The sequence below is a fragment of the Sciurus carolinensis genome, unplaced genomic scaffold (genome assembly GCF_902686445.1).
Source record: "Sciurus carolinensis unplaced genomic scaffold, mSciCar1.2, whole genome shotgun sequence".
Lineage (NCBI taxonomy): Eukaryota > Metazoa > Chordata > Mammalia > Rodentia > Sciuridae > Sciurus > Sciurus carolinensis.
In genome coordinates this window covers 585050-600510 of record NW_025920159.1, presented here as the reverse complement: position 1 = coordinate 600510, position 15461 = coordinate 585050, and positions in this window count along the sequence as shown.

Here is a 15461-nt window from a genome sequence, read left to right as displayed (position 1 = left end):
GTTTTTCCTCTCTTCACTTAAGGATGCAAACGGAAGTAACTGATTGATCCATGAACAGAAAAATTTATCAGGGATCCAAGGACCCAGGGTCAGGGGCAGTGGCAGAACTATGTGGGATTGAGAAGATGCTCAATTGGTGACTAGGATTGGGGATATAGGGGATCATTGACACATGAATCCCTAGCCATTACTTTGAAAATCTTTTGACACTTTCCTCGAGGGTATTTTGTTTCTTATTTTTCCTTTTGAATTTTTTTTTGAAATATTCTAAACAGCAGAGAGCTCTGCATAATGCACAACCCAGTTCAGGTGCTGGATCTTCCACATCGTCTCAGAAATGGGTGAGGAGGGGGAAGATGTGCCTCCTGTGCTAAGACTGTTATCCTCAGTAGGGAGTGCTTCAGCAATTTATCCAGATGCTGTTGGGAGCCACAGTCAAGTGCATGTGATGATGGCTCATGAGTTCCGGATTCCCAGATCCAAAACGTGGTGGCTAAAAGGAAAACATTCCTCATCCAATTTCAATCTTCCCCTTGTTATGTTTTCAGTTATTACACTCAATATTCGTTATGGAGGGATAAGTGGCTAAAGTCATATCCTTGATCCTGCATTCATTCCATTGCAATCAATTTCTCTCAGAAAAATGAAAAAAATGGTTACCCATTGTCCTGTGACTTGAGCACCATACATGGGGGAAGTCCTCTAATCAAAGGGGAAGGGGCAGGCAATGGTCAACTAGGTTGTGAATGTAGCAGGGTTTTGAGGCTCCGGTAGGAGAAAGCACTTTGTTGAACTCTGCAGAGTGTTTGTAAAGTCATGGGCAGTATGAACTTTGATGAGTGGCTCCACTGACATGGTGCCTGCTCCCCAGATTCCATCTGAGGTCACAGAGGAGCAGTCTGACAACACTGTGGCGTCACGGTTCCTAAGGCAACCAGAGACCGTTCCGCTCCTGGCCGCATCAAGCCGGCGTTCAAGACAGGCAGTGGATCAGCAGGGAGGGTAAGAGAATAGATGAAGGAAGCGGGTGCCAGGGTATTGCATTTTTGAAGAAATGATTCAATTCTTGTTGCCCCGTTGATGAGGAACCAGCCTGTAAGCAGCATGGTGCCCTCCATATCCAGGCAGGAAAAGGGATTCCATTGAAGTCTGACAACTCCCACTTCCACCCAAGTCTGCTAGATGGTGCTGTGCTCCATTGCAGCAAGATTCATGCTGACAGGAAGCTCATCTGGCTCCTGATGTAGGCTATTAGCTCCCACAACATCCAGTGGAACAACCTGGGACCGAGGGGTGCTTGACAGCACGTGGGTCAACAATCTTAGCACTGGCAACAATGGATTTGACCTCCAACCACACTCCTCCAGGACTGGGACAACCCGGGTTTTCTTCAGACTCAGGAAACTAGTCTAGGGGCCTAGCAGCCTCATGGAGACTTGGGTGGTGAGTTCTCAGTTCAGTGGAGCATGCACTGCAGCACCATGATTTAGGTGATCTTTAATTTGGGACACACACATTACATCTGTCGAGTTTCTCCTACTAACCTATGAAGTCTGGAATGGAGTCAGCTTGAATACGGGTTTTCGATGTTCCATGTGAAGGTGAGTGGCTCCTCTGCTGGCTCATGGCAGAGAAGAGGGAGTCGTTCGCTCAGCATGTTGGAAAGAGGACAGGTCAAACATGACATGCAAGGAGAGTTGTTCTGTTCTTACTCTAACTTCCGGGCCCCTCCTCTTTGGCTGTTGCCTTACAACTAGGGTGCACCCAGAAACTTACCTGCTGGGATTTTTCCAGGAGCACATCAATTCTCCACAAGATGCAGAAATGTCTTGCCAGTCTGTATTCACAAAATGACTCATCTTCTTGACCAAACAAATACCTCTCTGTCGCAAGGGCCTGTGAGATATTGCCAGATGCCTTCTATCCAGCTTCAGGAGGAGAAGAATACAAGCTGTGGGATGAAATCACAGCCTGGTGATGGCATTGTGAGCAGAGTTCTACAGGGCATAATACCAGCTTTGAACGTAGACCATGCTGAAATTGGAATGGTTGAAAACTTGCAAGCTGAATATTCAATAGAGGAGAAAGTATATTTGGGTGGCAAGAAAAGCTGAAGGGTGTTGATGATGGAAAACATCTTGAAGAATACACACTATGATACTCACATTCTTTCATGGTCAACCACAAACTCCATGACATATATTCTGCCTCAACATACACTAAAAATACAGGTAGTACTTATTTCCTGTTCATTCTCTACACAACCATGAATACCAACCCTCATTCCCCTTTTAAGTACAACAATTCCCTTGCAAATTCCTGTCTCTTTTCTGTTGCTCCCAAGGGCCAGCCAAATATATATATATATATATATATATATATATATATATATATATATGTTGATTCCTATGTTTTCTGACACAAGAATCATGAGCAAAGGCTTTCCCAACTTCACAGTATCTTCCCCCACGAAGTACAATTTAAGCCATTTGATCCTGGGATATGCAACACTAATCCCTGGATCTCCAAATGAAGACTGCTCCACAATCACAGAATTTTAGCCACCAAAAGGTCTACAAACATTCAAGTGCGAAGACCCTACATTGGCAAAACCTGAATATCAAAACAGAAATGATTCCATAATAACCAACATATAATAGAATGACTGAGAAGGAAGAGCGTACCTCAAGCATTGGCAAATTGTCGAATCCATTTTCCTTCTTGACTTGATTCTATCCAATGCCAACATACCTTATTCCTAATGTCTCTGATATCCTTCTTCCAGTGTGAGTTCTTCTAAAGAGGGGCTCTTGTGTCATTCCTTACCTTCCAAAGCACAATGCATTATTTCCCAGTTCCATGGTAAACATGAGAACAACTCACAACCCGAGTTGTTGTTAGGCTTCACCCAATTCTACACTGCATCTCTTGAGGACATCCTTCAATAATAACAAGATTCTATAAAATGGCTCCATTTCTCTTGGCACTGGAGCTCCTACTATATTGGATGAGGAGACTGTAAATCCCCCGTGATCCTCCTGAATGCTCTCAATAGAGGCTTGCATCAATTCAGCCCAAGTCCTAATATGATTCATCAAGAAATCACATGTAAGCCTCTGCAAAGCAAAAGTGTGAGAGAAATTCCAGAAACAAGAGTGGCTGTCTTTTGTGTCCACCTCTTGGATATCCAGTTGACATTGAGGTTCACGAGAAAAGTGCTTCAGTGTGGAAGTCACTTTCATTGACAGAGTATGGCAGTGTGTCCAAGAAGGCTGGAGAGAGCAAGGTATAAGTGCGGTTGTCTTTTTGAATTTCCTGCCACTGAAATCTGGTGCACAATGGACAGCTGCAGAAGATGTTGAAGAATTACCCTCATAAGCATACTCATGTGAGACACGTGATCTCTGTCCTTAGGAGAGCAGAGTGGGGTCATGGAACAAATACTCTGAAGAAATGCAGGTGACTGGGCAGTACTGCTCCCTTGGAGTTCAAAAGCCAGCTGAAAGGTGTTGGTGGAATTGGGTTGCATGTGAAACTGGTGCTGCTTTCGAGTGTTTATTCCTTTTGTGACAAGAGAAGAAAAGAAAATTAAAAGGAGAGAGGACAGAAGGTCAGGAGACTCAGAAATGGTTTCATTTGTTTGTTATTTCCACATTTCACAATGCTGTGGACTCGAACCTGGACCTCCAGCATGCTAGTCAGGCACTCTATGTAATCTGCTATATCACCAGCACAGGAGTGGTTTCTCTGAGTAAAACACTTGATCACCTACAGTCTTACTCTGTGAAATTATATGCAGAGGAGCAATCATAAACAAGTCAAACAATGTCTAAGGAATTCTTTATTCTCCTGTTCACAACAATTCAGCACGGAACTTTATTGCATGTCAATACCCAAGTCTTGTGCTAGGTCCTGAGTGAAAGTTTTTCCCCTCTTCACTTATTGATGAAAACGGATGTAGCTGATTGATCCATGAACAGAAATGTATATCAGGGCTCCAAGGACCCAGGATCAGGGGCAGTGGCAGAACTATGTGGGATTGAGAAGATGCTCAATTGGTGACTATGATTGGAGATATTGGGGATCATTTACACATGAATCCATAGCCATTATATTGAAAATCTTCTGACAATTTCCTCGAGGGTGTTTTGTTTCTTATTTTTTCTTTTGAAATTTTTTTGAAAAATTCTAAACACCAGAGAGCAGTGCATAATGCACAAGGCAGTTCAGCTGGTGGATCTTGCACATCATCTCAGAAATGGGTGAGGCAGGGAAAGATGTGCCTCCTGTGGTGAGACTGTTTCCCTCAGTAGGGAGTGCTTCAGCAATTTAGCCAGACACTGTTGGGAGTCATAAAGAGTCAAATGCATTTCGGTGATGGCTCATGAGTTCTGGGGTCCCAGAACCAAAACGTGGTGGCCAAAAGGAAACATTCCTCATCCAATTTCAAACTTCCCCTTGTTATTTTTTCAGTTATTACACTCAAGATTCGTTATGGAGGGATAAGTTGCTAAAGTCATATCTTTGATCCTCCATTCATTCCATTGCAAACAAGTCCACTCAGAAAATTGTAACAATTGGTTACCCATTCTCCTGTGACATGAGAGCCATACATGGGAGAAGTCTTCTGGTCAAAGGGGAAGGAGCAGGCATTGGTCAGCTAGGTTGTGAATGTAGCAAGGTTTCGAGTCTCCAGTAGGAGATGGCACTTTGTTGAACTGTGCAGTGTTTCTAAAGCCATGGGCAACATGAACTTTGATGAGTGGCTCCACTGACATGGTGCCTGCACCCCAGATTCCATCTGAGGTCACAGAGGAGCAGTCTGAGAACATGTTTGCAACACGGTTCCCAAGGCAACCAGAGACCATTCTGCTCCTGGCCACTTCAAACCGGCATTCAAGACAGGCAGCAGCTCAGCAGGGAAGGTAAGAGGATAGATGAAGGGTGCGGGTGCTAGGTTATTGTGTTTTTGAAGAAATGAATCTATTCTTGTAGCCCAAGCGATGAGGAACCAGGCTGTAAGCGGTATGTGCCCCGTGAGTAATAAATCCCTCCATATCCAGGAAGGACCAGGGATCCCATTGAAGATTGACAACTTGAACTTCCACTCAGGTCCTCTAGGTGGCTCTGTGCTCTGTTGGCAGCACAATTCATGATGAAAGTCAGTTCATCTGGCTCCTGAGTCAGACTATTAGCCCCCATAAAGTCCACTGGAACAAGCTGGGACCGAGGGGTGCTTGACAGCACGTGGGTCAACAATCTTAGCACTGGCACCAGTGGATTTTCCATCAGTGCTCACTTCTCCAGGACTGGGACAACCCGGGTTTTCTTCAGACTTAGGAAACTAGCCTAGGGACCTAGCAGTCTTGTGGAGAGATGGGCAGTGAGTGTTCATCTCAGTAGAGCATGCACGTCAGTGCCATGGTTTAGGTGATCATTAATTTGGGATACATCACTTTCCATCTTTCAGGGTTCTCCTACTAACCTACAAAGTCTTGGAAGGAGACAGCTGGAACATGGGTTGTCCATGTTCCATGTGAAGTTCAGTGGCTCCTCTGGTGGCTCATGAAGAGAGGAGGGAGTCATTCACTCAGCATGTTGGAAGGTTGACAGGTCGATCCTGACATGAAATGAGAGTTTTTCTGTGCTCACTTCTCCAGCCAGTCCCCTCCTCCTTGGCTGTTGCCTTACAACTAGGGTGTATCCAGAAACTTACCTGCTGGGATTTTTCCAGGGGCACATCAAATCTCCACAAGATGCACAAATGTCTTGCCCATCTGTATTCACAGAATGACTCATCTTCTTGGCCAAACAAATACCTCTCTGTCGAAAGAGCCTGTGGGATATTGCCAGAGGTCTTTTAATCAGTCACAGGAGGAGCAGAACACAATATGTGGGATGAAATCACAGCCTGGTGATGGCATTGTGAGCACAGCTCCACAGGGCATAACACCAGCTTTGAACATAGTCCGTGCTGAAAGTGGAATGGTTGAAAATCTGCAAGCTGAGTATTCAATAGAGGAGAAAGGACATTTGGTTGGCAAGAAAAGCTGAAGGGTGTTGATGATGGAAGACAACTTCGGAGAATAGACACTATGATACTCCCCATCTTTCATGGTCAACCCACAAACTCCACCACATTTATTCTGCCTCATGATACACTATAAATACAGGAAGCACTTATATCCCATTCTTTCTATGCAACCATGAATACCGACGCTCATTCCCCTTTTAAGGACAACAATGCCCTTGCAAATTCCTGTCTCTTTTCTTTTGCTCCCAAGGGCCAGTCGAATATATGTATGTTGATTCCTATTTTTTCTGGCACAAGAACCATGAGCAAAGGCTTTCCCAACTTAGTTAAAAATGCTTAGTTAAAAATGTTCAAGTAAAACAAAAAAATAAAAAACAATAAAACCTTTTCAAACTGAAGCTTAACTTATTTCCTTTACAAAACTTGATTTTTGAACACAAATATTCTTTGTAAATGACAATTCAAATAATATGACTTCTCTATTCTTAAACTTCTACTGGCTTCACTATAATCATGAAATGAATATCCAAGTAACCCTAGGATCTGTCCCCAATGTATTCTTCACAATACAATAAATAACAGCATGCCTAGGACATTTCAGAAGGTAAGGTGCTGGATGGAAGTAAGACTGTAAAGCAGAACAAGGCCAGTGCTTCTAGTAAACAGTCTGGAACTGAACTAAAAGCAAACACCCCAACTCCATGAGGAGTGCCAGTCAAAGAAAGACAGAATGCCACTAAATGATTCCTGGAGAAAAAAATATAATATATATTATATATAATATGTATAAATGTATAACACCAGGCTTAAAGAACTTGAAGAGTTAGCTGAGAAGTGCAGCAAGCATTTTAGGCAAAGAGAAAAACAATGCAAAGAGGAAACACAAGAAATAGTTTGTCAGGGGCACAAAGGAAGGTATAAAACCAGTTGTGGAGATGAAGCTGGAGATATACAGAGGAACGAAAGTTTTTTTTCCACAAGTACAATTTTAATATTCTATTTTATTAATTAAATTATTTACATTTTTGCAATAGACCAGATATTTTTATTTTGTTAGTTATACATGACAGAATGCATCTATACATTTTGAAATATCATATGAAATAAAGTGTAGTCTCCCATTTTTCTTATTATATAAATTGTAGTATCACATCTTTCATGCAGTCATGTTTGGACATGAGGTAATAATGAATGTTTCACTCTATCATCATTCCACCCAAATATAAATCCCCCTACCTTTGCTCCCCTCTACCTAATATAAAGTGATTCTATTCTTCCCTATTGCCCCCTCCCACTTATGGTGAATTAGCATCCACATAACAGAGAAAACATTTGAAATTTGGTTTTTTTGGGGGTTTGGTTTATTTCATTTAGCATGATATTTTCTAACTCCATCTATTCACCAGCAAATTTCAGAATTTTATTCTTATTTAAAGCTGAGTAATATTCCATGGCATGCTCTCTATATACCATATTTTCTTTATCCATTCATCTGTTGAATGGCATCTAGATTGTTTCCATATCTTAGCTGTTGTGAATTGAGCTGCTATAAACATTGGTATGGCTGTGGCACTGTAAGCCCTTTGGGTATAAACAGAGGAGTGGGATTGATGGGTCAAATGGTTGTTTCATTCCAAGTTTTCTGAGGAATCTCCATACTGCTTTTCATAATGGTTGCACCAATTTTTATTCCCACCATCAATGGATGAGTGTGCCTTTTTCCCCACATTCTTGACAAGATTTATTGTTGTTTGAATTATTGATAATTCCCAATCTGATTGAAGTGAGATGAAATCTTAGAGTAGTTTTTATTTTCATTTTTCTAATTGCTAGAGATATTGAATATTTGTATATATATAAATGTTGAAATATTGTTTATTTTCTGTAAAGTGTCTGTTCAGTTCCTTACTCCATTAATTGTTTGGGTTATTTGTTTATTTTGGTGTTAAGTTTTTTGAGTTCTTTAAATAGCTTAGAGATTAATGCTTTTTTCAAAGTACATGTAGTAAAGATTTTCTCTTAATCTGTATGTGCCGGGGTCCAGCCCTAGCAGGAGTCCATGGGTTCCACACCGGTAAACGGGGCGCAGGGAGACAGCGTCGGCGATGGATGGAGAATGAAAGACACAGACTCTAGTTCTGGTGCAATCAATCCCACTTTATTCTGGGGAGGGCTGGGTTTATATACATTTTTCTTCAGGCTATAATGGCAGTCTTGTGGTTAATATTAAAGAAGTTTCCAAAGCATAGGCAGAAAACAACAACCTTACAGATCATTCTTACCTAATCACAATTGTTTTAAGAATATCTAACTACGTTGATGAGCTAATACAATGTTTACTTCCTTAATATCTAAACTCTATGTGACTTAAGACTATTCTTATTATTCTCGCGGTTAAAGTGATAGACAAATAATCTCATGTGACCATTTCTATTAGGTCCCTCTGGTTAATATCTAAGTTGCTGAGTTAAGGGTTACAGGAGGGCAGCGGTCCCAATGGTTATTGTGTGCCAACATATATTATAGGGGTGACATATTCTTTGTAGGAAGGAAGGAATGTTGTGGAACCTTATTCTCTTACCTCACCACCACACATAAACAAAACCATTGTTAAAATTTAACCAGCCTGTTGGAGAGAAAGGCAGATTTATAACTATTTTCTCCAGAGGCTTTCAGGGACTCATTGCACGGTTGCAAACTTATTTTTAATTTCGTTAGTGGTAAAGACCCATTGTTTTTCAGATTGTAGGTAATATTTTCTAGAATTTTTGTTGTATTCCCTTCATCCCCTTAAGCAATCCGTTCAGACTGAAATGAGTAATATATTATCAGAAAAACACAGCAGAGAAAACACCATGCTCCGGAGCAAAACATCCGGCAATTCCTTTTAGGATGAGCCTTTGCAATCATCCTCCAGAGGATCTTTGTCAAGCACTGGATGGAATTCCAGATGCCCCCACAGCTCCCCCTTTCTTATTTTGTAAAGTGAAGAGGCCTTCTTGAATTTTTATTTTCTTGACTAGTCTGAGGATTACTCGGAGGACGACTGGAAGACAAAGAATTAAAATTAAAATACATACTCCAATCAAGCCATATTGTAATATTGTATTTAGGAATGTACTATTAAATATAGTTGTTTTTATATTATGAAACATTTGGGAGGCCAATTATCTGCTGGAACAACCGAGAGATGAGCCTGACTCAACATTCTTATTTGTAGTTGTAAAGCATTGATATCTGGTGCTATATTAGTATTATTCCAAACTCCTCTAAGGTGAGTTTTAACTTGTTCCCAATTAGTATTATTATCAACCTTTAAAGGAGTAATACAAATCCATTTATAATTAGCATGACATCTAGTGGTCATTCTAGTTTGAATATTTTGAATCTCATTACCCATAAAAAGAATAGCTTCTTCAAGAGCATTAATTCTAGTTTCTAATTTCTTTATCAATTTGTTCTTGTGCCACTAAAGCCACAGAGACATTATGAGATAAATCATTTACATGTGAAGCGGTATGAATTTCTTGTACAAGCACTGTGGTCAAGAGAGCTAAGGAAGTGATTATACTGATTAAAGCTGTTATTCCTAGGATCAAAGCTGCAACAAATCTTTTTGGTCTTAAAAGTTCATTAACTGTTTTTAAAATTTCAACACCTGGATCATCATACCAAGATTCTGTAAGATTGATGGCAATATAACATAATTAGGCTGATGTACAATTAAAAACACCTTTAAATCTTTAGACATGGTTAAATTAATACAATTAGTAAGAATACAATCATGACAATAAATGTTATAAGCTTTCTTATTTTTAGTAATATTGAAATTATTTATGGTAGACATAAGAATAGCATGAGGAGCATTTATACAAGCACGTACTGCAAAGTCATTAGGTTTACTTAACTTAGGTCCTTGTAGTAATACTACATTAGTAGCTGCTAATAGTTTATACAAGTCAGGAAAGTAAGAAAATTTACCATTTATAAGGTCACTCCGATAGATGGGTGTTACCCATCCAGGAGTAAACCATCTATGAATAGGCTCATTGGTAAGAAAAGGATTAAAATTAAAATGTACTGTTTTATTTCATCTTATCTTTAACCAAAGTTTATAATCAAAATCAGGAGAAGACACAGAATAATCTGTAATAGTAGTAGCAGAGCCTTGTGGCTTAAACTGTAGTGCAGTATGATGAAAACCACATTCAAACCATTTTGGGAAATACGTTTTTAAATTGAGTAGATTCCAAGAGCTGTCTTTACGACTGTTAAAGTCGTCACACAGTTTAAAAGGAGGCGGTAAAGCCACTGAAATATTTGTATCATTATAATTAGCATATCCAAGTGAGGTTATCTCTAGGGACCATATATCTCTTTTGTTGTCTTCTCCTGGAGAATCAGTAATGTAAGTCCTATAACTTAAAGGGAGACATCCCAATGGCACATGTAGATTATCTGTACTAAAGCACATTGGTGTCTCTTCAGTAATTCCATGAAATGTAATTGTAAATGCTATTTTATGTGGTATTAAAGAATCTGCAATCCCTCCAAGTAGTTGAGGCTCATTAGTAAATACTTTAATATTAGATCTGCTCCAAGTAATTGGATGCAGTAAGGGAGGATTTGGAAAATAGGTCCAGTAAGCTTTCCCTTTATTATCATAAGCATGAATAGGCAGTACCTGAGTTGAAATGAGAGCAATCAATGCAAAAAACAAAGCCTCTGGGGTTTTAGGTTTGAGCTGTTCACCAGGTGTTCAGCAGCGGCAGTCAGGTGTTTCACTTGTCCCCAAGTCGGCAGGTCTGAGTTGCGAGTGGCGGATGATTGTGCAAGACACAACTTTTTCATCTTAAATACTAGTCCGTTTGCGTCCTTCTGATTGGGTTGGTAAGGGATCCAATACTCTTTGTTCTTCCTACTTCGAATAGGGCTCATTGTAGTGACGTATTAATCTGTCTGGAATCCACAAAGGTGTTTCTGCATCCTGTGGAAATACACAAGCATAGCCTCGACCGGAGATTAGCAAGACATTAGGTCCTCTCCATTTACCAGATAATAAATCTTTTCATTTTACTAAACTTTGCTTTGACCTTTTACTTTCCCAATGTCTCATCATTGCAGTATTTCCCTCCTTGTCAGTATTTAGATGATTTAAAACAAATAAAGCATGTTGTAAAATATGATGTGGGGAAGAGTATTTAAACTCTCCCTCTTTTAGCTTATTTATTTGTATTTTTAATCTTTGATGGCTCCTTTCTACTATTGCTTGTCCTTGTGGGTTATAAGGAATTCCTGTAGAATGAGATATGTTAAACCTGGAACAAAATCTTTAAATGGTGTTGATGTATAAGCAGGAGCATTATCAGTTTTTAATTTTTTAGGCATTCCTAAAACAGAAAAACAAAGGAATAAATGTTGAATCACATCCTTGTAGGTTTCCCCAGTTCTGACTGAGGCCACAATAACATGAGAAAAGGTATGGACTGTAACATGAACATAAGACAATTTTCCAAATTCTGATATATGAGTTACATCCATTTGCCATAAGAAATTAGGTAAAAGTTCTCGAGGATTAACTCCCATCTGTGGAGAAGGAATAAATTTAGGACAAACATGACAATATTTAACAATAGTTCTAGCTTCTTCTCTAGAAATATGAAATTGTTTTTGTAAGGCAGATGAATTTTGATGATGATTTTTGTGTGATATAATAACTTCTTTTATAGCTGTTAAAATAAAATTTTTAGTTAAGTGATCAGCATGGGTATTCCCCTGAGCAAGGGGACCAGGTAATCCAGAATGTCCCCGAATATGACCTATAAAGAAATGTGAAGTTCTGTTATGAATTAGATATTGAAGTTCTTGTAGCCTATGTATAATTTTAGATGAAAAGGAGAGCGTTGCTGTTTCTATGGTTGGAAACAGTTTAACAATGTATAGTGAGTCTGTGTACAAGTTAAAGGATTGATCAATAGTCCTGAAAGCATAGATGACTGCTTCTAATTCAGCTGTTTGTGCAGAAGTTTCTTGTGTCCATAGAACTGTGGGTTGAGAATTAATTATTGTAACTGCTTTTCCATTTGATGACCCATCTGTAAATATTAACATAGCATTGTTAATTGGAGTTGAGGAGCACCATTTAGGAAATATTATTTCTGTTTGAAGTAAAAAATGTAGTAAAGGATTATTGGGCAAGTGGAAAGAAATTTTTCCTGTAAAATTTAGAAATGTAATAGCCCATTGATCATCAATTTGTAATAATTGGTCAAATTGTTCTCTTGTTTAAGGAATAATTATTTCATGCATTTCACAAGCAAACAATTCTTTACTTCTAAATCTGGCCTTTAATACCAAAGAAGCTACCATAGTAGGATAAGACATTAATATTTTCTTTCCTGATACTGGTAAGTGTATCCATTCAAGTGGATCATTTTGCCATAAACAACCTGTTGGAGTATGTTTCATTTTTAGCACAATAAAAACCCAAGGCAAGTTATAATTAACTTGTTGTAAGTAATGTTTTTGAATTGTAGTTTCAACAACTTGTAAGGCTTGTTCTCCTTCTTTAGTTAATATTCTACTTGAGTTAGGATCTGAATCACACTTTAGTATTTCAAACAAAAGTTTTAAATCATTAGTTGAGAGTTTTAAATAAGGTCTAATCCAATTTATATCTCCCAATAATTTTTGAAAATCATTTAACGTTAATAGTTTGTCTTTTCGAATTTGTAACTTTTGAGAGCTGACACAATCTCTTTTTATAGTTCTTCCTAGATAATTATAAGGAGGTTCCTGTTGAATTTTTTCAGGAGCCACTATCAGACCCCACCTCTGTAAATCTTTAATTAAATCCTGTAATATTATTTGTAACAAATGGCTTTGAGAATGTGCAATCAATATATCATCCATATAGTGAATCATATAGCAGTCTGGATACTTTTGTCTATAATTAATTAAAGCTTGATCTACAAATTTTTGACATAATGTAGGACTATTTTTCATTCCTTGAGGTAATACTTTCCATTGAAATCTTTGATAAGGCCTTTGTAAGTTAGGCGATGGTAAGCTAAAAGCAAAATGCCATCTATCTAGTTTAGCTAAAGGAATAGTAAAGAAGCAATCTTGTAAATCAATGACTATAATATGATAGCCTTTAGGGACAGCCACAGGAGAAGGACATTCTCCACTAGCTGTAGAGTATAAGGGGAAGTAGGTCCTAAATCTTTTACAGCTGCTTTTAGTTTTTTTTTTTTTTTTTTTTAACATTTTAAAAGAGAGAGAGGCTCCCAATGAGGCTCTCCTCCCTAATCTATAGTCCATACTACAGGGCAACAAATACTAACATCTCGCTGTTTTTGTGCCTCACGAACAGCACCTAGAAATCCTACCTTTTGGACTTTCCTTTTTATTTTATCTGGAGGTTTAGGAAGGGCCGGCACAACAGGAGTCACCAAAGGTGGATCCTCGTTATGATATCTGAAAGCGGCTTCTTCCAAGTCCTCCTCATCAGATGGGGAGAGTTGATCAGGTAGACCTTTCTCCTTTTTCCTGTCTTCATCATCATCTGATTCACTTTCACTTTCACTCGGAGTTTCCTCTGTATATTTTTTAACCGAGGCTGTCAGCAAAGTCTCCTTTGCTGACGTTTTGTCTGGTGATCTTATTCTTTTACTTAGCTGCTCACTTTCATGTCTAGGGTCTAAACAGTCCCTAAAAAGATTCCACAATGCAAAAGCATCCGTGGGGACTCTTTCATTGCCATATAATCTATGATGTGTATGCATAGCATCACCTACCTTTTTCCAGGTTTTAACATCTAAGTTTCCCTGTTCAGGAAACCAAGAGGCACATTCTTGCACAAAATGAAAAAATCTTTTTAATTGAGCTGTTTCTACATGTGTTCCTCTTTTAGTTAATAAGTGCTTAGCAATATCAATAAATAATGCTCTTTCTTTGCTTTCACTACCTCCCATGGTAGCTGTTCTTTCTATCCCTGCCTATCCTTTCTCGGCCTTCTCTACCGAGGGGTCCGCGGCACCCCAGGCAGGATCCTAGCTGTCTTGAAAAGGAAAGAAATTAATATTAATAAGTGGGGGGTTTACCAGAGGGCCCCACGTTGGGCGCCACTTGCCGGGGTCCAGCCCTAGCAGGAGTCCATGGGTTCCACACCGGTAAACGGGGTGCGGGGAGACAGCGTCGGCGATGGATGGAGAATGAAAGACACAGACTCTAGTTCTGGTGCAATCAATCCCACTTTATTCTGGGGAGGGCTGGGTTTATATACATTTTTCTTCAGGCTATAATGGCAGTCTTGTGGTTAATATTAAAGAAGTTTCCAAAGCATAGGCAGAAAACAACAACCTTACAGATCATTCTTACCTAATCACAATTGTTTTAAGAATATCTAACTACATTGATGAGCTAATACAATGTTTACTTCCTTAATATCTAAACTCTATGTGACTTAAGACTATTCTTATTATTCTCGCGGTTAAAGTGATAGACAAATAATCTCATGTGACCATTTCTATTAGGTCCCTCTGGTTAATATCTAAGTTGCTGAGTTAAGGGTTACAGGAGGGCAGCGGTCCCAATGGTTATTGTGTGCCAACATATATTATAGGGGTGACATATTCTTTGTAGGAAGGAAGGAATGTTGTGGAACCTTATTCTCTTACCTCACCACCACACATAAACAAAACCATTGTTAAAATTTAACCAGCCTGTTGGAGAGAAAGGCAGATTTATAACTATTTTCTCCAGAGGCTTTCAGGGACTCATTGCACGGTTGCAAACTTATTTTTAATTTCGTTAGTGGTAAAGACCCATTGTTTTTCAGATTGTAGGTAATATTTTCTAGAATTTTTGTTGTATTCCCTTCATCCCCTTAAGCAATCCGTTCAGACTGAAATGAGTAATATATTATCAGAAAAACACAGCAGAGAAAACACCATGCTCCGGAGCAAAACATCCGGCAATTCCTTTTAGGATGAGCCTTTGCAATCATCCTCCAGAGGATCTTTGTCAAGCACTGGATGGAATTCCGGATGCCCCCGCATGTATGCACTCTTTTCACATTATCAATTGTTACTTTTGCTGAAAAAAAACTATCTAGATTGAGACCATCCCATTTATTGATTCTTGATTTAAATTCTTCTGCTTTAGGGGTCTTTTAAAGGAAATCAGATCCTTGACTGAGATGAAAATTTGGACTTACTTTTTCTTCTAGTAGTCCCAGGATCTCTGTCGCAGCACCAAAATGTTTTATCCACAGTGAGTTCAGTTTAATGCAGGGTGAGAGATGAGGGCTTAATTTTATTTTGTTACATGTGCTTTCCAGTTTTACCAGCACCATTTGTTGAATGAGGTATCTTTACCCAGCGAATATTTTTGGTGCCTTCACATAACATTATATACCTGTTTT